Raw genomic sequence first — 25,477 nt, 5'->3', positions numbered from 1 at the left:
GTGTTGTGGAGATGGTGCATGGTGTATGGACATGTGTGTCCGTCCAGATACATGCATCCCATGAACACACATGTGGAGGTCAGAAGAGGATATCAGGTGCCCTCCCCACACTTCTGCCTTATCTCCTTGAGGCAGGCTCTCTCCCTAAACCTGGAGCTCATGCTGTTTTTCGAGTAGACAGTCTGAATAGGGAGCCCCTGTGATTCTCCTGTTTCCACCCCTCTCAGCACTGAAGTGACAGGCACGTGTGGCCTTACCCAGCCTTTTATGTGGGTGCTGGGGATCACACTCAGATTCTTACACTTGTTCAGTAAGCACTTTTACCTGCTGAGCCATTCCCCAAACCCCAAACTTTCATTTTAAATTTCCTCTGAAGGAAAGAGACCTAAGTTAATCTACTGGAAAAGAAAGGAAGAAAATTCACATACACCGAGTTTCTGTTAACACCACATCCTCTCACAAGCATGGCATTGCCTTCTGAGTCACTGTAACCTTTGGATCTGTGTGGGTCCCTGGATCCTCGGGGCTGCTGTTCCCCAAAGGTGTCCAGGCAACTGTGGAGTGCAGGGTCCTGAGTGGCAGTAAGTGAGATGAAAGAACCACTTTTGGGAGGAAGTCTCAGTGAGCAGCTCATTTGTCAGGGAAATGGGTTTATAAGCAGTTGAGAGTGGGAAGAGGGTCCTAAGGGGATTGGTGGGTACAAAGGCTGCTAGCTGATGCGTAGGGACGTTCATTCCAGCAGTAGGGAGAGTCAGTGATCTACATAGTGGCGGGAAGAGGCTCTCAGAGGGATGGGCTGTGAGAAGGCCGCTGGCTGATAAGGAGTTTCCTAGGCAACTGGCCAAAGGTCACAGGACTATGGGCAAAGCCTTAGTTTAGGTGTGTCTGGCTTGGAGAGAGCGTGGCCTCCTGTATCCCAGTGGGCCTTAGCTGTGCCTGAAAGCTCTAGCCTGTCTCCTGAAGGCTCCAGCCTGTGCCTGGCAGTGCCCGACGGATCTGTTCTGATGCTTCCATTGACCCCACATTTCAAATGAGGGAGACACTGGAATTCAAAGAAGGAACTTTCCTGATCCCAGATGCATGATTTACAGAGGTGCAAAAGAAAGAACGAAAATAAAGAAGGAAGAAAGGAAGGAAAGAAGGACGGAAGGAAGGAAGGAAGGAAGGAAGGAAGGAAGGAAGGAAGGAAGGAAGGACGAAAGAGCCGGGCGTGGTGGTGCACACCTTTAATTCCAACACTCAGGAGGCAGAGGTAGGAGGACTACTGTGAGCTCAAGACCACCCTGAGACTACAGAGTTAAAATTCTAGGTCAACCTGGACCAGAGTGAGACCCTACCTTGAAAAACCAGAAAAAAAAAAATGAAAGAAAGGAAGGAAGAAACAGGTGAAGTAGAAACTCCAGAGTTCTCCCTCCTTGCACCCAGGATGGAGATGAGCTCTCCTTAGGGAATGGGCACCTGGCTGAGAACCCCTGGAGCTTCTCTGGATCATGTTCACAAAAGGCATGAATGCCTGGAACATTGGCTTCTGAGGACCATGAGGGGTGCAGAGTGTCCTTCCCGTGCTTGTGAATGGTGACTCCTACCCCAGCTTCCGTGCTGAGGGCAGGGCCTAGACCAACATGAATGGTCTCTCCTAACGTGATAGCCTGGCAGGGAAGCAGACTGCTCGTACCTCGTGATAAAGTGTGATAAGAGCTTGTCTTGCTCTGTGTTTGATATGGGTTGCTCTTGCCAAAACAAAACTCATGTTGAGATTCAGGCCCCAAAAGTAACAGCACTGTAGCTTTCTGTGCCTGTGTAGCTTGTATGTGTGTACATGTATGTTGGGAGCATGTGTGTGGAGACCAGAGGACAACAGCAGGTGTAGTGGGTAATACAGATGCCATCCACTTTCTTTGAGACGGTGCCTCTGACTGCCTGGAACTTGCTAAGGAGGCTAGGATGGCCGGCAAGCAAGCCCCAGGGATCTGCTTGCTTCAGCCTCCCAGGCGCTGGGATTACAGGCTCATGTCACCATGCCTTGCTTTTCTTTCACATCAGTTCCAGGGGTTTCACGCTTACAAGGCAAGTGCCTTAATGACTGACTCCATTTTACTGCTCCTTCTGAAAAACATCTGAGGCTGGATAGTTCATAAACAAAAGAGGTTCATTTTGGCCCATGGTTCTAGAAATCCCAAACATCTTCTTGTTTTCCAGTAAGTAGCTTGTGTCAGAAGGGAATCATGTGACGGGAGAGTCTGAAGGAAGGTACTCTGCGATAACCCACTTGTGTGGTCACCAATCCAGTCCCACCAGGGCGAGAATTCACTTCCAGCAAGGGGGGACTGTCCTAACCACTTCTTAAAGGCCTCAACCCCTCTCAACGCTGTTACATTGGGGACTGAATCTCAGCATGAGTTTTGTCTGGGAAAGAGCACCCATATCAAGCACTAAGCAGAGCTATCATAGCACCAATATGGGGCACTTGAGACCATATGGCACTGACCTGCATCTCATCCAAGGTGTGGCTGGGGCCTTCCCAACAAAGAGACTGACAATCTGACAACACCATCCTGCTGCAGGGTGGGGGTATTCATCAGCTGGCTGTCACGGTAACACAACACCTGGCCTGGGCTATTTTGAAGCTAAGAGAAGTTTGTTAGTTCACAGGTTGGGGAATTCAGAGTCCAGGCTCGGGCCTGGCCTCTGGTGAGGGTGGTGGATGGTGGAACCACATGGAGGGCCAGTCAGTCACATCTGGAATCAGAGCAGAGAGAAAAGAGAATATGTGAAACCAGGCTTCTATTATATTATAACAATCTTCTCCTAGCACAAGAATTCAAGGGATTGCACTTGAATCCTCTCACATCATCAGTGGCCTAAGGACTGAACAGAAGGTCCCCCAAAGTTCCATCACCCACCAATAGCACCACCCCACTGACCAAGTGTTCATTTATGATGGACCCTTGAGGAACACTTGGATCAAGCAATTAAATAATACCAAAGTCAAAGCTGTGGATAACAATTAGCCTGGCAAAGTGAGGCAGCCTGTGTCGGGTGGGTATACCTCACAGGACAGGCAAGAAGTAGTAATAGCAAAATGTCATTGTCTCTGATAGTCCCTTAGGCACAGGATGTTCTAAGCCTTTGCAAAGAGTGGTTAATTTAATCTTCATAGAAGCCCTAAAACAGACATACAGAAGAAGAAGGAGAAGAACTAAAGAGCTTTAAGAGGTTGGAGGCAGGGTCTTAGTGACAGAGGAAACAGCAGAGGCAGAGGCTTGGTAAACAGGATTACCAAGTAAAATTCAAAACACCTCCAGGTCTTTTTTAAAAGTCTAGGTTTTTTGCTTAGGAGAGAAAAATATGTGATATTTGTCTTTCTGAATCTGGCTTCTTCCACTTAACATGGCGATCTCTGGTTCAATCCATTTTCCTGCAGACAATATGACTTTGTTCTTTATGGCTAAATATTGCAACTAATATGCATGGATGAAAGATCACTAATAAAAATCCACAATTATTTAAAATTCAAAATGCACCGAAATTCAGATCAACAAAGCGTTTGTTTTACCATGGGTGCCTTCCAAATGCTGCAGGGGGGCACACTGACATTGAAAGGGATGTTTGATTCTAGAAGTTACCTTCTCATTGCTGGGACAAAGCACCTGACAAGAAGCAGCTGATGTGAGAAAAGGGTACATGTCGGCTTACGGTTTCTGGGGAAGTTTCATCATGGTGGGGAAGGCATGGCAGAGCAGACAGCCAGGGGTCACGTCTAGTCACAGCAGAAGGGAAGAAGTGAGTTAGCTAACACTGGCCAGTGGGCTGGACTATCAGATCCCAATGCCTACCAACAATGACACACCTCTTCCAGCAAGGCTCCAGCTTAATCACAAACACATGAGCCTATGGGGGGGGGCATTTTATATTCAAATCTCCACCTTGATGATTATCTAAAAATTCTGCTTCAACTACGTGTGCTGTATTTTTATTTGCTACATACGGCAAGCCCTCCTTTATAAGCCTCCTTGGAAGGGCTGAGCTTTAGAGTGACAGCAGTCTTGAAAGGGGGATAAAAAGCAGTGATGGGTTCAACTCTGTCCCATGGACAGTTGCTTCGGCTGCATTATGGAGATGGGCCTGATGTCAGGAGTCATCTTAGAGAACATGGCTTTCTAAGTCTATGCAAGTCCTCCTATCCAGGTGGCACATGCCAGCCAGTCATACTGCTAGCTTTCCTGTGCCCAACTTCAGCAGCTCCATTTGTGTATTAAGTAGGTACTGAGCATCAGCAATGTGCCAAGCGATGTTTGGGGGATTGAAAAAAAAAAAAGCATGAGATCATGACCTCACAGTGACTCTCACAACTGCAAAAGACCCACACAATACTGGATTCATCATCTTCCCATCACAGATGATGCAGGAAGGTACAAAGCTCCCATTTTTCTCTGCAGAGCTGTTGGCACTTAATGGTGGCGGGGGCAAAAGAGACATTATCTTAAGTGTTATGGTCACTGGTTGGACCCATGTGCTCTGATAAATATTCCCTGAGATGTGCCTATGCACGCAACCCTAATTAAACTCAGGGTTGCATCAACATGCAAGAAAAAGAGAGAGACAGATCAAAGTAGAAGAGTGACTAATTGGGAAGAAGGTTCAACAAATGGGACATGAAGAGGGGTCAGGAGAAATTAGTTGGAGGAGATCATGATCAAAATACATTGTACAGGCCTGGAGAGATGGCTTAGTGGCTAAGGCACTTGCCTCAGAAGCCTAAGACCCATGTTCAACTCTCCAGATCCCATGTAAGCCAAACGCACAAAAGGCGAGGCAAGTGCATGGTTGCATGCCCACTAGGTGGTACAAGTGTCTGGAGTTTTCAGTGGCTGAGGCCCTGGCACACCAATTCTCCCTCTCTTTCTCTAAAATATAAGAACACATTTTATATATATATATATATTTTATATTTATATTTATATATAATTATATATATAATGCATTATATATATAACACATTATATATATATTATATATATATATATATATATATATATATATATATATATATATATATATATAAAACACATTATATATATACAAAAATATCAATTAAAAAGCCTGGGCTAGGTTACCTGTCTTTCGTGAACTTGTATAACAGCTCTTGAGCTTGGGCAGACCAATGATCTACTGGTGTAGTAGGTCATTTAGGAGTCCAGGTAACCAGTTTGAGGAAGACTCAAGGAGTGGAGGCTTGAGCTGGGTGCTGTAGGATGCATTTAGGATTTTGGGGTCTGTTGTAGTAACCTGGGTAACCTAGCCAATTGATTTCAGGTTATCCTGGACCAGAGTGAGATTCTGTCTCATAAAAGAGAGAAGGAAGAGGAGGAGGAGGAAGAGAAGGAGAAAAGCTGTGATGGTAGCCCCATGATCTCATTAAGGGAGAAAGATTATCAATCTGAACACATGGCTTCCATTCTCAAGTTCATCTCCTGCTCCAAGATAGCTATTGATGCTGCAACCATCACATCTGCTGCAGTCTACATGGGGTAAGAAGGAAGGGAAAGGAACGTGAAGGATGTGCCCTGGTCAGTTTCTTTGTGTGTACATGTGTGTATTGTGTGTGTGCATCTGTGAATGCACGTTTGTATGTGTGTGAGTGCACATGTGTGCATGTGTGGGAGGTTTGTGTCAGAAGTCAACTTCAGGTGTCCTCCTTAAATTTTTCTTCACCTTATTATTTATCTGAAAGGAGCGAGAGGAGAGAGAGAGAGAAAATGGGCACACCTGGGCCTCTTGCCACTGTAAACTCCAAGGCATGTGCCACTTTGTGCATTGGCTTTATGTGGGTACTGGGGAACTGAATCCAAGTCATCAAGCATTGCAAGCCCCTTACCTTATTTTTTTTTTGAAACAGGGTCTCTCACTGGATCTAAAGCTCACCGAGTCAGACTCAAAAGCCACCAAGCCCTAGGGAGCCTCCTGTCTCTACCTCCCCACTTCTGGCATTACAGACACATGCCACTGCACCTGGTTTTTATGTGTGTGTGTGCAAGAGATTCAAACTTGGATCCTCATGCCTGTGTGGCAATGGCAATCGCTTTACTGAGCTATCTCCCGAGCCTATGAACCTCCTCATTTTAAAGAGATATCACTGAAGTCTTACACATCATTTCTGCATCAATCCCTCTGGGCATCATTTACTTTCATAGCTACTTGTAAGCACAAAGGGGGGATAGGAAACACCATCTTTTTAAAAACATTTTTTACTTATTTGAAAGCAGAGAGGGAGAGAGAGAGAGAGAAGATGGAAGAGAGAATGGGTGTGCCCGAGCCTCCAAACCACTGCAAACAAATTCCAGACACATGCACCACTTTGTACATCTGGCTTTGAGTGGGTATTGGGGAATCAAACCCAGGTCCTTAGGCTTTCCAGGCAAGTGCTTTAACCACTGAGTCATCTCTCCAGCCCCAAACACAGTATTTTGCAAGACCACAGTATGTCTTGCTAGAAGTTGAGTGTTTTTTATTTTTTACTAAGAAGAATAGAATAAAGCTGGGCACTGTGGTGTGGTGTGTGTGGCGTGTGCATTTAACCCCAGCACTCTTGGAGGCTGAGGTAGGAGGACAGCCATTCTAGTGGTCACTTGAGGCAGTTTCAGTGTTGTTCTGGAGTCAGCTTGTCTCACAGCACTCAAATACTGATGTCTTCAGTAAGAGCTATGTATCATGTTCGCTCTGGTTAGGTAGGGAGGTCATACACAGTAGAAGCAGGAGAACAGAGAGGGTGGATGCTGTGGGCTGCCAACTGAACTGAGATGGAGAGAGCACACAGTGGCTCACAGTCCGTCAAGACCGAAACCTGGGAAATGCTGTGTGGGCCTGGAATTGTGAGCTCCAATCTGTCCCAGGTGGGATGGCCCAGAACCCTAGTCTAGTCCCATTGCCGTACTTCCTTGGCCACACAGCTTCCCCAAGCTCCCTGCCCCACGACTGCTCCCGGCTTCCTGACTGTCTGCTCCAGAGCTGAGCGAGCTGTGTTCTGATCCACAGGGACTTCTTAAAGCTGAGAGCTGCTTGTGGGACCTGAAATTGTCCTCGGGGTGATTTCATTCAGAGTAATAAAGGCATCCAGTGCTATAGAAATCTCATCCTCATGATCGTAAGCATTTATAATAGCCCATCATCGAGCAAGTGCTTACATTGGAGAGGGATTTCCATGGAGAAAGTCAATCTTTTCAAAAATGTTAATTTTTTTGGTGAGGATATTAAATGAGATGCCAAATCGTCTCTGTCATTATGTCACCCTTCCCTTCTGAGCACTTACTGCTCAAATCAGAGTGACATTTTCACATGTAGCAATGCAGATGGGGAAATTTGCCTCTCAAAGGAGCTCCCTTGTCTGCCCACCCATCAGCCTCTTGCCTGCCAGGTTTTGCAGTAGGTTGAGCAGAGGGGTGGAGCCAAGGGATGTAGACATGTGGACTTGGCCACCTTCTAAGAGGGTGACCAGGGAGACCCTGTGTACAACCACAAACGAAATAGGAACGCCAAGAAGTGGCCTTGACTTTAGAGGGGCAGCCGGGTCCTGACTCAACTTGCTTCCTGCATGAAAGGCCCTTTGCTGAGCAATGGTCCTGGGCTGTGACTCAGACTTTCCTGTATGACCCAACGCAGCGAACTCAGGCATCCAGGCAGAGTCTGTGACCTACCATCCCCCCCACACTACATGCTCATCTCCGTGGATGGTGAACTCCCAGAAACACAGAGACAGAATATGGTGTCTGAAAAAGACAAGCACCGTGCCTGGGCGTGAAGCTCAGTTGGCAGAGTGCTGGCCGAGCACACAGGAAACCCCAGTTTCTAGCTCTAGCCCCATGAGCTGATTGTGGCGTCTGAATCTGCAATCTCAACTTTTGGGAGCCGGAGGCAGGAGGATTAGAAGCTTGAGTTCCTCTTTGGCTACACAGCAAGTTTGAGGATAGCCTGGGGTATGTGAGATTCTGTCACAAAACAAGAATGAACAAAAGAAGGGAAGGAAGGAAGGGAGGGAGGGAAGGAGGAAGGGATAGAGAGAGAGAGGAAAGGAAAGAGAAAGAAAATTGCTAACTTGCAAATGCTGAAAAGAAATCAACAGGACCAAACTTAGTGTTTCTTAAGTGTCTGCAAAGTACAGCATTCTTTCCCATTCATTGGCTATTAAACTCAGTACATAAAAACATCAACATGCTTAAAAACTGTTTGCTGGTTCAATCGTCTCGGTTGGAGAGAATTCCCAAGCACGTGCAATTACTGCGAAATTGTAGTAAATCATGAATTAAATAAGTTACCTAGAGCCAAATTATTTCAAAAACAGACTCATAAAAAATACTTTAAATTTTTTTTAGCAAATTTTTTTCTTTGATGTGTGATATGGGTATATTTAAATAGGTTTGATGTGATCTGGAATAGAAACTCCAAAATGAGTATTTCGGGTCTTTGGAAGTCGTAACATTCCTGCAAGTGTGTGCCCTTGAGAGAATGAGATGAGCCATCAGAGAGTCTGTTAGGTTGCCTAGTAACCCTCGTCATAGCATCACGGTCATGATTACGTAAGTCGTTGTATAAAAGGGACTACCATGCAACTGTTTCAGAGAATGAAGTCTCCTCACTTGTGCTAGCAGAAGACATGGAAGGTATACTGGTGGAGGAACCAGGAAAGCAGCAGGACAGTATCTATCAATGTAATTAAGTTTGAACTAAAATACTCTGCAGAGTTTACACATAAATATGGAGATGTATGTTCCATGGATAAGACAAAACTGACAGGCAGGGGTCCTAGCAATAGCAGTCATTTACCTCTGTAGATCAGAAACGCAGGGGTGGGAGAAAAGCGCCTTCTAGCTTCAATTTGTAATACACACTTGACTTGCGAGAGAAACGTTAGCAGGCACCCATACAATTTCCATAATTCAAAAGTATTTTATTTATTTATTTATAAGCATAGAGAGATAAAAGAGAGGTGAAGAGAAAGACCCAGAGAATGGGCACACCAGGGCCTCTAGCCATTGTAAACCAACTCCAGCTGTATGTGCCACGGTGGGTGCATCTGGCTTTAAGTGGGTAGTGCGGAATAGAATGCCAGTTGTTAGACTTTGCAGGCAAGTGCCTTAGCCATGAAGCCATCTCTGTAGCCCCAATTTTCATAATTTTTAAAACCTATGAAACTACAGAACAGGTTGATCTTCAAGAAAATTGGTGAGATGGGAATTTGCAAGCCAGGAATTGGATCTTAACCCAGTACCGTTCATGGGAAATCCCCCTGAGTGAGGCTGGATTGAGCATTCTGTCCCTGTGGAGTGGGCAGAGGGATTGTTAGCATTTACCAGAGCCAAGAGGACGTAGCCCTCCAGGTCTTGGTGTTGCCTTTGCTTCCTTTAAGTAACTTTCTTTTCCAATGCGGCTCTGGTTCAGCCAGGGTACACTGAGCACCAACTGTATTAGTTTCATTGTCTGCTGTCACGGGCTAGCACACAGCCAGTGGCTTAACATCCAGCGTGTTACATTACAGTTCTGGAGGTCAACAATCCTTACTGATCCCACTGAGCTAGAATGAGGGTGTTAGCAGGACTGAGCTTTTATCTGGAAGTTCTAGGAGAAAATCTACTTTTTCTTAACCATTCCAGATCTACAGTGTGAAATCCTTGCTTGAGAGCTTGTAGCCATCCTCAGAGCATCAATTGCATCTTCAGATCTCTGTGACTGATTTTCTGTTATCCCTCTCCCACATCCAAGGACCTTAGCGATCTCATTAGGACCTACCCAGAAATAAACAGCAACCCTTTGTCACGTGACCAAACATTGTCATAGATTCTGTGGGTTAAGATGTGGCCATTGCGTGGACCATTATTTAGTCTACCAGGACTCTTCAGGCATGAACTATCCAATGAAGCTCTGGGAACTGCAAATCCAGTAGTGAACCAGATACAGCCCTTTCCCTGAGGAGATCTCCATCCACAAAGGACACGAGTGAGTGGTGTGTTTGATCCCCTATGCAGGACACATGGGAATGGGTGGACAAAAACAAGTTGTGAGAATTTCAGCTCATTCACTGCCCACAATAATGGGCTAAGTTTAAAGGGTTGGAGGGTGGTGAGAGCTGGAGAATTTGTTGAAGAATTGTCAGCGCCCTGAGTATCCACCATGACCCTACAGGGTAGAAGAGGACACCCCATCACCTTAAGCCAAATGAGGAAGGGGCTTTGAAGGACTTCTGGAGACCTTGACCTTCTAAGCCTTAGAAACTGAGGACCCAATGTTCTGGTATAAGACCCTTGCCTACAGCAAAAGATTAAGGATAAGCTGATGAGTCATGAAGAGAGAGAGAGAGAGAGAGTGCTACACTTCTGGCAACAGAGAAGTAGAGAGCCGTTTTCCCATGAGCCCAGTGGCCCTTGGAGAAACTGAGATGAGCTTTTCATAAGAGCCCCTGAGGAGTTCAACATCACTTAAGCCCAAGATGACACATACTAATCACCCGAGCCCGTTTTCACCCTCCCTGTCCTCACGTTCTTTCCCTGCTTTATCCCCAAGGAGTCAAGGGCAGCCTGGCGCTGTAAGAGTGTGCGGGAAGAAGATCCCTATAGGAAGAGAAGTGTAAACACGGCTGGGACCCTCCTGCCTCTGTCCTGCCAAGCTCAAGCACTGGGGACTGGGGTGGGTTGGGGGCAGAGCGTAGGCTCTATCCCTTTCAATAAAGCTTCCAGCTTTGATATTAGACTCTCCCTGATGTGCTAATAACAGAAGTGAGTTGAGGGGGGTGGCTAAAAGTGGCCAGAGGACTTTATTCTAAAGAAGTAACAAGTCCAAACTATGAGATGTGCCTCAGATTTCGTCTAAGAGCTGAGGAAGCGAGACTAAAAGACAGGTGTAAGAAAAAATTATCTTGCCGGGCGTGGTGGCGCACGCCTTTAATCCCAGCACTCAGGAGGCAGAGGTAGGAGGATCACTGTGAGTTCGAGGCCACCCTGAGACTACATAGTGAATTCCAGGTCAGCCTGAGCCAGAGTGAGACCCTACCTCCAAAAAAAAAAAAAAAAAAAAGAAAAAATTATCTTTTGCCTTCACTGGGCATCTTGTTCATTTGGTGTAATGCCCATCCCCACTGAAGTCCAGGATACCCACCAAGGTACCTGGTGTCTAGTCTGCAATACACCAATACCTCTCTCTAGGGACGCAACTCCAGACACCCTAGCTCTGTTGGCATACTATCCAGTTGTGCCACCCACCTACCTGCCCCAATGGGACCTCAACTCCATCCGACCCTCAGGTTTCCCAGTGTTTGATAGTGATCAGCTGTCAACCTGAGCAGGTCCCAAGCCAGTCCTCTCCCCTTATGCCCCTTCCCACCTTCAGGCTAACAGACTCACCCACTGTTTGTCTGGGCTTTTTTCCTCAGGACCTCGTTAAGCCAAAGGGGGAAGGAGCTTCGAAGGACCTCTGTGCTGAGGGGAGGGCTGGTAAATCTGGGCTCTCACTCTTAGAGGGAGGGTAGGGATAACAGGTGCGTGAGCAGCTGTGATGGTTAATCTTGACTCGACTTGATGGCATTAGGAGCCAACTAAAAGACATGCCTCTGGCCATTTCCAGGAAGGATTAATTTGGGAAGAAATCCTCATCCCAGAGTGGGCGGCACCTTTTGGCAGAGGCCCAGACATGAAAAGATCTGAGGAAAAAGCAATGTTGCTTCCTGGCCAGCCTGTAGTTGTGGCTGGTGGGTGTGTATCCATCCTTTGCTGACAGCAAATCCACCTTCTCCAGCCATCCAATATGGAAGACTAGCGTCTCTCCAGTCTAGACCTTTGGCACCAGGTAGGAACTATTGATGCATCCAACTTCGTGGACTGAGCAGCCACCAGGTTCCGAACCTCTCCAGCATTCAGATGGCTATTATCGGACTACCCAGACCATATCATGTCAGCCAGTTGAACAGGTCCCCTTTGTGACATGCATTCATTCTGTCAGCTCTGTTCCTCTAAATGACCCCAATTCTTACAAACGCTATGTTCCTTATCTATCTTTGTTTCTAGAATGTTCTTTCCCTCTTTCCCTATCTGCTCATTCTCTCCTCACCAGCCCACTCCAGCCTTCAAGGTTCAGCTTGGATATTTTCTCCCATGTTCAGCCCTCTTGATCCCATTCACACTCTCAGGAGGGCTCCTTTGCGGTCTGTCTGAGCTGTCTGTGTGATGGGGCATCCATTCCTATCAGGGAAGGGTCTTGCACTGCAATTGCCCTCCAGTCTGTTTTCTCCTGTGGATTGGAGCTCTCAGAGACAAAGATCTTGTCTTTGTAGCCCAAGGACTTATCACAGGAGCGAGGATGATGGACTGATTTGAGTCCCCTCTGGGTCTCACTCCAACAATAGCATCTTATATTCCTGATCCCTGCAAGTGTATTACAGAAAGAACGAAAGAAAGAAAGAAAAAGAAAATCAGCTTTTGGACTGTTATGTGGCTGGATGACCTTGAGCAGAGCTCAGAATCTGAGTCCAGAACTGAGGTTAGCACACTGTGCAATGTTAACGGGCTGTGTGGCACCCACTGGGGCTTCATTACTTCTTGTCTCCTCTCCTGGGTGCTGTGTACTTCCGTTTGCTTTGTCTTCATGACCTCAGCCAAAGTCTGGCTGGCCTTTTGGGTTCAGGGAACCGTGGCCCTGACACATCTGTGTTGGCTGCAAATGTCGCTTGGACTATGCGCCTCTTCTGCTGCCTCCATGACTCAGAATCCCTGGGATTGAGGCCACGGTCTGAAAGGCCAGTTACTGACCCAGGTTCCAGCTGAAGGAAAATCCCCAGGTGGCTCTGGCGGACTCGGAAGGGGAATGGGACTGAGGAACTCAGCCCTTGTGGCACTGCTACCTGGGGGTCTTCCACACCAGGACCCTCTTGGGCTCCTCACTCACGTGCAGGGTCAGGACCTCACAGAGCCTCAGAACTGGAAGTGGCCTTTACAAGGCTGTGTCTTGCAGGAAGCCCCTTATATCTTGGCCCAGAAAGGAAGGTCACTGTCCTGCTGAAACCCTCCAGGGCTTTCTCTGACTCTCAGGACACATTTCGAAATCTTCTGTAAAGACCTGCCTGACCGGAGCCCACTTGCTTCTCCAGCCTGATCTCATCTCCTCACTCACATTGGCTTACTCACAGTGGGCCTCTTCCCATCTCTTGGCTTTCTGGGCTCCCCATAGCTCAGCACGTGCCCACCAAGTGCACCATACTGTCACCCTCATGTAGCAAATCTCACCTGTCATATTTGTTCATGTCAATGTCCCTATCAAAGAAACTGCCTCATTCATTCATTTATATATCCTACATTAAGGCTGAGCTATATGCCTGGACTTAGTTGATCCATTTGCTATGGAGAGATTGGGCAATACTTGAATCAGGATTTCTATGGATTTAGAAAGAGCTGAAGAATAGATGAACTTCTCAGGAGGCCCATCCTGAAATTAGAGGCTGAAGACCAGTGTAGCCTAGGGACTCAAGGTTATGGCCTCTGAGGTCAGACTGCCTGCATATGAATGCTCACTGTATCATGACTGCACTGCATGTGAACTCTCACTGTATCATGGCCACACTGCGTGTGAATGCTCACTGTACCATGACTGCACTGCATGTGAATGTTCACTGTATCATGGCCGTACTGCATGTGATTGGTCTCTGTATCATGGCCACACTGCATGTGAATGCTCACTGTATCAAGCCTGCACTGCATGTGAATGCTCACTGTATCAAGCCTGCACTGCATGTGAATGCTCACTGTATCAAGGCCTCACTGCATGGGAATGGTCACTGTATCATGGCTTCACTGCATGGGAATGCTCACTGTATCATGGCCACACTGCATGGGAATGCTCACTGTATCAAGGCTGCAATGCACGTGAATGCTCACTGTATCATCGCTGAACTGCATGTGAATTCTCACTGTATCATTCATGACCATCCACACTGAAATGGGCAAATGACTTCCATTTCCCTTCTTATATGGCAAAAGTGATTACCATATTTTTCTTAGGATGGTCCAAACATAACAAGCCAAAGATAACTGATTAGCCTGTAGTACTCATTGTAGAAGGGTTACATATAACCATATGGGAGAAATCTTATTCATAATTATTTTTAATTTTCACATTATCATTTTACTTAAAGATGATACTTGGGCTGGGGACATTGCTCAGTGGTTAAGAGCACTTGTTGCTTTTAAGCATGAGGACCCAGGAGGGCTTGAGACCACCTGGCTGTAACTCCCCATAACTCACATTAAAAGCTTGACGTTGACCTGGAGAGATGACTTAGCAGTTAAGGCACTTGTCTGTGAAGCCTAGGGACCCAGGTTCAATTTCCCAGAACTCATATAAGCCAGGTGCACATGCACCTGGAGTTTATTTGCAGTGGCTAGAGGCCCTGGTATGCCCATTCTCTCTCTTTCTCTCTCCCTTTCTCTTTCTCCCTCTCTTTCATTCTCTATCTAAAATAAATAAATACATAAATAAGTAATTTTTTTAAAAACCTGGGTGTGGTCATGCATGCCTGTAACTCAAGTCTGCAAGGAAAGAAGGTAAAGACCAGAGAATTTCTGGGGGTTCACTAACTGAAAATGGTTGGGCTGGGTTGAAGGAGAGACCCTGTATCAAGGAAGAATGTAGATCAGCAATAGAGAAGGGTATTGCTTCCCACATATGCTCGCACATATGAGTGTATGCACACACACACACACACGATACTTGATACAGGTTTTAAATGGCAGCATTACAAACCATGTGTGTAAGGAAAAACTTTCTGTTCATAAAGCTGACACCCATATTCTTTTCACTAATTAATCTCTGTCACTAGTTTCTTAGGTATCTTACAAAAGATATTTTATGCAGCTGCAGACATATGTGTGAGCATTGTCTGTCTGCCCATCTGTCCATCCACTGTCACCTACCTACTTATCACCCATCATGTGCTTGTCACCCCAGTATAGCCTTCCACACCCGGTTTTGAGTTTTGGGCTTTGCTTTTATTTCAATAGAGATGTAGCATAGAAATGGCTCCAGATCAGCGCACACAGCTCTGTTCCTTCTGAGGACTGCAGTGGTGTACCCCAAGAGGTAAAGGGCAATGAGTGACTCACCACCCTAGTGATCCCTGGGGACACATTTCCTGGTTGCTCACCTCAGAGTCCTCTTTTCCTGCAGAGGTTTGACGTGACTATGACAATGGTCCACAAGCTTCAGGACAAGCATATCAGAGCTGGTGGTCTTCTTAACAATATCCACTCCAGGGCAGGCAGCTGTCATCTGTCCAGGATGGGCCTGGACATTCCGATGTAGACAGCCTAGAAGCACAGTATCACCAGGAGAATTCCATCCTCAGAGACATAGTGTGGTTGAGGCTTCTATGACCCCTGCAGCCCCCCCAAACAGTGCACTGATGCCCAACTTAGTCCATATCTCACAAGTACAAGGTCCAGTTAGGGTAGCAAAATTCACTTATGGAAGTCAGCTCTCCTGGGTGATCCAAGTGAGGCGAAGTGATGGTAAAGATGGACTGTCCTGTGACTTCAGAAGAAGGTGACTGTGACCTCACGGCACCAGGCGCTCTTCCTAAAGAAGAGGGATTTCAAAGTGACCTTGCAGGATATTATGGTTTGAATGCGGTTTGCGTGAATGAACACTTGGACCCCAGCTGGTGGTGCTGTTTTGAAAGGCTGTGGAACCTTTAGGAGGTGGAGGAGATATGTTGCCACTGGTGGCTGGCCTTGAAGTTTTATAGCCTGCCCCAGTGTCCACTCTCCGCTCCTGTTCCAAGATGAGAAATGAGGAGTCGCAGCTGCATAAACCTGCTACCATGCCTTCTCTTCCAAAACAGACCGCAAAACTAAACCCTTCCTGCCTTAAGTTGCTTCCTGCCAGGTATTTTGTCACAGCAACAAGAACGTAATGTGCACAAAGGATTTAGGAGGAAAAGGTGTTCAGAGAGAATGTAGGGTGGCTTGCAACACACTGTTAGGGGAAACCTGAGTCAAACTGTAGGGCATGTTGATGCAGATTATCACGTGTTCCTGCTCCCCCCAAAGTGTAGCCTGTTCCAAAAGGCTGACCTGGTTGATGGGATCTTTAGACAGTCTAAAGAACTTCTTGGCTGGAGAGATGGCTTAGTGGCTAAGTGCTTGCCTGTGAAGTCTAAGGACCCCGGTTTGAGGCTCAGTTTCCCCAGAACCCACATTAGCCAGATGCACAAGGTGGCACATACATCTGGAGTTCATTTGCAGTGGCTGGAGGCTCTGGAACACCCATTCTCTATCTCTCTATCTTCCTCTTTCTCTCTCTCTCTCTCTCTCTCTCTCTCTCTCTGTCACTTTCAAATAAATAAATAAAAATAATAACAATTAAGAACTTCTTTCCTGTGCCAGACCCCAGCTCCATGCTCTATGACCTGATTAAGTTTTACATTCTACTCATCACCTTTTTGTCCTTTGTGCCCAGCCCAACTACCATTGACCTTTAAAAATAATATTGTGATGTCATTGAAGCAGGGACCGTGGGAGGTATAGCAAGCTTGGGAGGGGAAAAGCAACGAGGCCAGTTTTAGTTCCCCTCCTTTTTATCCTCGTCTTCTCCTGCTTTCCTTCTACATCTCCCCTCTTCCCCTTCTCCTTGCCTTGGTCCTTTTTGGGGCAAGGTCTCGCCGCACAGCTCAGGCCAGCCCAGAACTCACTGTGTCACCCACGCTGGCCTCAAACTCACAGCAATCCTCCACCACACCCTGGTGCTCAGGGGATATTGCTGGAATGAGAGTAGAAATATGGAGAGAGACTCACGCCCTTGCTCTGCCAGGGGAAAGCCTTCCTGTGTTCCTCTGTTTATTTCTGGGAAGGGTGACCTGCTCCAGAGACCTCCACAGGATTCCTGAAGCTTCTCCTTCTAGACGGATTCCCTCTACCTCTGCCCTTGGCCTTGAGAATGCGGTGTCAGATACACCTGCAGTCATCACTGTGGCTTCATCCCCCAAACCGACGAGGAGGACCAGACACCCCACTTTGACACCTAGGCTTCTCTCTGAAGCACACATCCCTGGCTGCAATGAATTAGTCAGGAATGTGGCTTTCTATGATTAGTAGAAATAATAGTTGTAGAAATTCAGAAATTGGTCACTTCTATCCCAGCCACTGTGGAGTAGGGAAGACTCTCAGACATCAATATGCAAGCCTTGTATATTTTTCTGGGAATACAGAGGGGCTTCCACCTCAGAGCAAAGCCCTTCGCCAGAGGGAGGGCTTAGTGATTCAAAGAATGTGTTTTAAGTTGGAGTCTCTCTGGACCCCAAAGTGGAATTGTTCCAAAGTAAATAAATCGGTCCTGTTCTTCTAGCATCAGGTTGCTTGGGGGACTGCAGTGACCCCAGCAACCTTGGATGCACCAATAGGGCTCAACTATAGTCTGCAAACAATACATTTTTTCTCTATTGAAAAGAAAACCCTTTGAAAATGTCATCAATTACATCCTCCCTTTAAATAAAATCCATTTAAACTTCTCTTTGTTTCTAAAGGTGTGGATTCATTGATGAAAATATGAAGACAAAGGAGGTAAGGGGAAGAAAATTAAAGTTAACATCATTTTGTAACCTAAAAAGAGAAGCCATTGTTTTCATTCTTAGCAGTACCGGTTATGGAACCTGAGTCTTTTCAAATGCTAGAAAAGTGCTCTCCCATTGATTTGTAACCCCAACCTGAGAAAACTATTGGTGTGTGTGTGTGTGTGTGTGTGTGTGTGTTCATGTGTATGAGTGCAGGTATATGTTGCTTGTGGGGAGGTCTCAGGACAACTTCCGGTGTCAGTCCTTACCTTCCACCTTGCTTGACAAAGGATCTCTCCTGTCATTGTTGATCACTGGGTTAGCCAGGCTAGCTGGTCGCCATGGCTCCTGGGTGCTTCTCCTGGCTCTGCCTCCCTTCTCAACATAGGGGTGCTGAGATTATAGATCCCCACTACAGTGTCCAGCTTTATGTTGGATCTGGGGATCCGAACTCAGATATTTAGGCTTGTGTAGCAACCAGTTTATTCACTGAGCCATTCCCCCTTGCCCCCGCCAGCCTGATAAACATTTTGAAAGCACAATCTCTCTCTGTCTTCCTCCATCCTTCCCTCTCCCCCTCTGTATCTCCGTATCCTTTTTCCCCTTGGGAGATACATAGATACTTCTTTCTCTCCCAAGTCTTGTCATCTACAGCTGGCCCCAGCTCCTCCACGCGCTTACAAGTGTGCTATGAACAGTTCGAGATGTCTCTGCATATTTGCTGAGAAGCATGCTTGTGTACAAATGTACAACGTTTATGTTATTTTTATTCTATGGCATGTATAGTCACCTTGCTTTACTGGGTATTTGACTTATTTTTTAATATTTCATTTTACTTACTCGAGAGAGCAAGAGAGAGAGAGAGGGAAGGAGAGGGGCAGACAGAAAGAGGGTAAGCATGGGCATGCCATGATCTACTGCCACTGACAACAAACTCTAGACATATGCACCATTCGGTATATCTGGCTTTATTTGGGTGTTGGAGAATCAGACCTGGGTCATTGACTTTCAGCCTTGGCAAGCAAACAAGCACCTTTAACTGCTCCGCAATCTCTCCAGCCCTGTTTGATTTATTGTAATCCTGTGTCACCTCATCTGTAAAATAGTGATGATACCAAGTATACTTCACATGGCTGCTTGAGGATAAAATGAGACAATGCATGTGACAAGCTTGGCACAGGACTTGGCCATAAATCTTAAATGTGCTTATTAGCAATGATCTTGAGATTGTTTCTTTTTGTTGTTACCTTTCAGTTCAAAGGATTGAACCCAGGGCCTTGTGCATGCTAGACAAGTGCTGTACCACTAAGCTATATCTTTAACTCTTTTGTTTTTCAAAAAAGATTTATTTTATTTTATTTACTTATTAGAGACAGAGAGAGAGAGTGAGAGAGTGTGTGAGAATGGGCATGCCAGGGCCTCTAGCCACTGCAAACGAACTCCAGATGCATGTACCGCCTTGTGCATCTGTAGGACCTGGAGAATCAAACCTGGGTCCTTTAGCTTTGCAGGTCAGTGTCTTAACTGCTAAGCCATCCCTCCAGCCCTGTCTTCAACTCTTTATTAGCAATGATCTTGAACTGCTTAAAATGCTATAAACATAATTCTTGTGACAAAAGTTTAGTGGGGATCCCTGACTATTTCCCTACAGTAAATTTTTAAAAGGGAATGTTTATATCCAAGGTTTTGAACTATTTGGGGGATTTTGACACAGGAGTGCCTGTCTGTTGGGCCCTCATAGTAATATATGCATATTAATGCTTGGTCCTCTTGAGAGACATAGTGTTTGCATTTGAATAGCTTTGTCTGCTCATACAGATAAACTTTTAAAATGTATTCATTGGTTACTTATGTTGCTGTATAGTTCATCACTATGTACATTTGGTCCAATTTTTTTTCCTATTGAATATTTGTTTGGTTTATGGTATGTGTGTGCATGCACTCCTGTGTGTGTGTGTATGTGTGTGTGTGTGTTGGTATGTGTGAGTGTAGGTGTGCATGTGGAGGTCAGAGGACAGTTTGGGACACCTTGTTTGAGGCACAGCCCCTTATTCTCATCATTCACCACTGTGTTCACTGGGCTAGCTGGCCCGGGAGCTCCCAGGAAGTCTTTCTGCCTCCCTTCTTCCAGGCACATTGGGATTACATACATGCATGCTTCTGCTCCCAGCTCCCTGTGGGTCCCGGAAGCCTGAACTCAGGTCCTCATCCTTGTGGCAAGTCCACTGAGCCTTCCCCCCAGACCTGGCTGTTTATTTTTACTTTGTGCTAATTTTACATTAATTTTGTTAGGTACGATCAGGACATTAACTGCACACATGTATGTCTATGGGTGGTAGTGTCTAGGTTTCTTTTTTTTTTTTTTTTAATTTAATTTATTAGTTTTCATTTCAGTGAATACAGGCAGTTTGGTACCATTATTTAGGCTCATCTGTGATCTACCCCCTCCCATTAGACCCTCCTTGTTAATGAAAATGGGTCGTGCATTGTGGAGTTAGCCCCCAGTTATTAGTATGATAAATGTCTCTGCAAATCATGACCCAACATGTAACTCTGACATTCTTTCTGCCCCCTCTTCTGCAAGATTTCCCTGAGCCATGTTGGGTTCATTTTTGGTCTGCTTCAGTGGTGAGGTGTTGGGGCATCTGAGGCTCTGGCTCTCTGATTTGGTAGGAGTTGATTTTTCTCTGCGTTGATCTCCTTCCCCTTTGTGCTGGTATCCAGTTCACAGGAATACATCACCCTTGCTTATTTCACCAGTTGTCCTTAGTTTCAGTTGGGCCCCTTTTGAGGTGTGTTGGGGCAGCTCTCTTCTTAGGATCTGCATCTATCTGGAAAAGAGAAGCAGATTCTCCAACGGAGAGTAAGTTAGCACCCGGAAAATTGAGATAACACTTACTTTTTTGATAGACAGTTTGATAGGTGTAGGCCCTCTTATACCCCGTGATTGATGGTAGCTTGATATTGTAGAGTGGGCTTGTGTTAGGGTATGGTTCTGACTTGTTTCCCAGCTCCAGCTAAGGGTCTAGTACCACTGAGTGGATCAGTTAGCCAAATCAAGAGCAATTGATTCCTCACCATGGCTGTGTACCACTATTGCACTTGTGTGGGCATCACATCCGGTTATTTGTTGCTAATTAGGTTAAACAATGTGTTGCTTGGACAGATCTTGGTCATTTCCCCCAGTCGCCTATGTAGCGCCTTCTGGCACTAGACACGCTGACTGTCTGGGGACTGACTCTCTCCTGGCTTCCAGCCATGTCATTCCATTTTACGCGTCAGCTGTGTATGGAGTCTTCAGCAATAGGGTCTTATCACTGGCCTTTGGTGGGTCATCAAGTACTCTGACAGAAGTCTGTCATTGTTTTGGGAAACCTTGTAGGTTTCTCTGATCAAAAGCTCATTGTGGATGGTAGGCCCAAGCTGGAAGTGGGGGTTACAGGTCAGTGTCCACTAAGAAATTGAGGAAAAAGATAACTAATATACAAGAGTTAGAGAGGAGAGAGATAGAGGGGAGAGGGGGAGAGGGAGGGAGGGAAGATGTAGGAGATTTAGGTCAGTCTTGATCCTACCCTCTCCAGTGTCTTGTGGTTCAGGTGTTTCCTGTAAGGGTCTAGTGAAGGTTCAGCCATTTGGTCTGTCTTTTAGGAAGTAGAATTTTATGGTACCATTGCCATTTGGGTCCAGATTACTGTTTTCCACTCTTTGATTCCCTCCCCGCCCTCCCATCCATCTTATTGTCTAGTCCATGAGGTGCTTGCTGGGTATGTAAGGCATCTTGGGTAGATTCAGTTTAGGTGTGGCAGATGAGTGAGACTATGTGTCGATTTTTTTTCTGTGATTGGGTAAGTTCGCTGAGAATGATCTGTTCCAGGTTCAACCATTTTTCCTCAAATTTCTTTATGTCGTTTTTTCTTACTGCTGTATAGAATTCCATTGTGTAGATATACCACATCTTTGTTATCCATTCTTCTGATGATGGACATCTAGGTTGATTCCAGCTTTTAGCTATTACGAATTGAGCTGCTACAAACATGGTTGAGCAAATCTCTCTGGCTTTTGGTTTGAAGGTTTTAGGGTACATGCCCAGTAATGGTATAACTGGGTCTGTTGGTATTTCTATAGTCAGCTTTTTCAGGAGTCTCCATATTGCTTTCCAAAGTGGTTGTACCATCCTGCATTCCCACCAACAGTGAATGAGTGTCCCTGCTTCTCCACATCCTCGCCAGCATTTATTTTCATTTGACCTTTTGATGTTGGCCATCCTTATTGGGGTAAGGTGGAATCTCATCGTTGTTTTAATTTGCATTTCTCTGATGATTAGGGATGATGAACATTTTCTTAGGTGTGTGTTTGCCATTTGTATTTCTTCCTCTGTGAATTGCCTGTTTAACTCTGTGCCCCATTTTGTGAGTGGGGTATTTGTCTTCTTATTGTTTAGACTTTTGAGTTCTTTGTAGATTCTAGAGATAAGGCCTCTATCAGTTTGATAACCTACAAATATTTTCTCCCATTCTGTGGGTATTCTATTGGCTTTGCTTATTATATGCTTGTCTGTAAAGAAACTCTTCAGCTTCATATGATCCCAATGATTGAGTGACTGTTTAAGAACTTGAGCCACTGGGGTTTTATTCAGGAAGTCTTTTTCCATTCCTATATCATGGAAGGTACTTCCTAAATTTTCTTCCAGTAGTTTTCGAGTTTCTGGTCTTATGTTGAGGTCTTTGATCCATTTGGACTTGAGTGTTGTGCATGGTGAAATGTGTGGATCAAGTTTTAGTTTCCTGCATATGGTTATCCAGTTTGTCCAGCACCATTTGTTGAAGATGCTATCTTTTTTCCAGTCTATATTGTTTGGGCCTTTGTCGAATATCAAGTAGCTATAGTTGCTTGGCCCAAAATCCGGGTCCTCAAGTCTATTCCATTGGTCTATACTCCTGTTTTTATGCCAGTACCATGCTGTTTTTATTACTATGGCTTTGTAGTATAACTTTATATTGGGTATGGTGATGCCACCAGAGGTATTTCTTTTGCTGAGGATATGTTTGGATATGCGAGGCCTTCTGCCTTTCCATATGAAATTTGAGATCATTTTTTCTATGTCTGTGAAGAACACTGTAGGGATTTTAATTGGAATTGCGTTAAATCTATATATTGCCTTTGGTAAGATTGTCATCTTCACAATGTTAATTCTGCCTATCCAGGAGCATGGGAGGTCTTTCCATCGTTTCAAGTCCTCCTCAATTTCTTTTTTGAGAGTTTTTATATTTTCGTTGTATAGATCTTTTACTTCCTTGGTTAACGTTATTCCAAGGTATTTTTTTTGTTGTTGTTGCTATTGAAAATGGGACTATGTCCTTTATTTCTTTTTCTGTGTCTTTGTCATTTGCATACAGAAATGCTTCCGATTTTTGTGCATTGATTTTGTATCCTGCTACTTTGCTATAGGAGTTAATCACCTTCAGGAGTTTTGGGATGGAGTCTCTCGGGTCTCTTACATATACAATCATGTCATCGGCGAATAGCGCTAACTTAACTTCTTCCTTTCCAAATTGTATCCCTTTTATTTCCTTCTCCTGCCTTATTGCTTGGGCTAGGACTTCCAGAACTATATTGAAAAGCAGAGGTGAGAGAGGACATCCCTGTCTTGTTCCTGATCTCAATGGGAATTCCTCCAGTCTCTCTCCATTAAGTATTATTTGGGCCTTTGGAGCTTTGTATATTGCCTTTATTATATTAAGATGTGAACCAGCCATGCCGATTCTCTCCAATGTTTTGATCATGAAGTGATGTCGTATCTTGTCGAAGGCCTTTTCTGCATCTATCGAAATGATCATGTGATTTTTATGTTTAAGCTTGTTTATGTGGTGTATTACATTGACAGATTTTCGTATGTTGAACCACCCTTGTGTTCCTGGGATAAATCCCACTTGGTCAAGGTGGATAATGCTTTTGATGTGTTGTTGGATTCGGTTTGCGAGAATTTTGTTGAGGATCTTTGCGTCTATGTTCATTAGGGAAATAGGTCGATAGTTTTCTTTTCTTGTGGCATCTCTGCCTGGTTTTGGGATTAGGGTGATACTAGCTTCATGGAAGGAGTTGGGTAGTTTTCCCTGTTCTTCAATTGTGTGGCACAGTTTTAGGAAGATTGGTTTGAGTTCTTCCATGAAGGTTTGATAAAATTCGGCTGGGAATCCATCTGGTCCTGGACTCTTCTTTTTTGGGAGGTTTTTTATTACTTTTTCAATCTCCATGAGCGTGATGGGTTCATTGAGGTGATTGATCTGCTCTGAGTTTAGCTTTGGTAGATGATATGCATCCAGGAATTTATCCATCTCCTCCACATTTTCCAGTTTTGTGGAGTAGAGGTTTTGAAATAAGTCCTGATGATTCTGCCGATTTCACTGATGTCTGTTGTGATCTCTCCTTTTTCATTTTGAATTTTGTTAATTTGGAGTCTTTCTTTTTTTTGCTTGATCAAATTGGCCAGAGGTTTGTCAATCTTGTTTATTTTTTCAAAGAACCAGCTCTTTGTTTTGTCAATTGCCTTAATTGTTTCCTTAGTTTCCAATTCATTAATTTCTGCTCTGATTTTAATTATTTCTTTCCTTCTGCAGCTCTTTGGGTTGGATTTTTCTTGTTTTTCCAATGCCTTTAGGTGGATGGTTAGGCTATTGATTTGGGATCTTTCTGTCTTTTTTATGAAGGCATTGAGTGCTATGAATTTTCCCCTGAGGACTGCCTTCATTGTGTCCCACAAGTTTTGGTATGATGTGTTCTCATTGTCATTCAATTCCAGGAATTTTGCAATTTCATTTTTTATTTCATCCACTATCCAGTTATTGTTTAAGAGTGTGCTATTCAGTTTCCAGTTGCCGTTGGGACTCTTGTTGGTTTTTTTGTTGTTGATTTCTAGTACTGTAGCATTATGATCTGATATCATGCAGGGAATTATGTCGATTTTCCTAAATATGTGGAGGCTATCTTTGTGACTCAGTATGTGGTCTATTTTAGAGAATGTTCCATGTGCTGCTGAGAAGAATGTGTAGTCTGTGGATTTGGGATGGAAAGTTCTGTAGATGTCTGTTAGGTCTAAGTGCTCTATGGTTTTGTTGAGCTCTCTTACTTCCCTGTTGAGCTTCTGTTTGGATGATCTGTCTATTACTGATAATGGTGTGTTAAAGTCCCCAGCTATGATGGTGTTGGTGGTTATTTCTGTTTTATTGTCAAGTAGGTTTTGTTTTATGAACTGCGGTGCCCCTGTGTTTGGTGCATACAGATTTATGATTGTAATATCCTCTTGATGGATTGTTCCCTTTACAAGTAGGAAGTAGCCTTCTTTGTCTTTTTTGATTGTTTTTGGTTTGAAGTCAACTTTATCTGATATTAATATAGCTACACCTGCTTGTTTCTTATTCCCATTTGCTTGGAATATTGTTTTCCACCCTTTCACCCTGAGGAGGTTTCTGTCTTTAGTGGTAAGGTGGGTTTCTTGAAGGCAGCAGATTGAGGGGTCTAATTTTTTGATCCACCCTGTTAGCCTGTGTCTCTTGATGGGTGAATTAAGGCCATTAATGTTTAGGGTGATGACTGTGAGATTTGATTTGATCCCTGTCATGTTGTGGTGGTAGAGGTGTGTTGGCATTTTCATGGGATTTAATTTTTTTTTTTTTTTTCTATCTACTCTGGGTTTGGTTGCTGTGATCTTCTTCTTGTAGGCATTTGTGTTTGGTTATTTGTTTCTTCTCTGTGGAGAATTTCCTGGAGTACTTTCTGTAGGTTTGGTTTTGTGTTCATATAATTGTAAAGCTGAGTTTTGTCATGGAAAGTTTTCCTTTCACCATCTATTATAAGGGAGACTTTTGCCGGGTAGAGTAGTTTGGGTTGAAAGCCATA

This window comes from Jaculus jaculus, chromosome 5, assembly GCF_020740685.1.
Source record: "Jaculus jaculus isolate mJacJac1 chromosome 5, mJacJac1.mat.Y.cur, whole genome shotgun sequence".
Lineage (NCBI taxonomy): Eukaryota > Metazoa > Chordata > Mammalia > Rodentia > Dipodidae > Jaculus > Jaculus jaculus.
The sequence above is the reverse complement of the archived record's forward strand: the minus strand, read 5'-3'. Positions refer to the sequence as shown.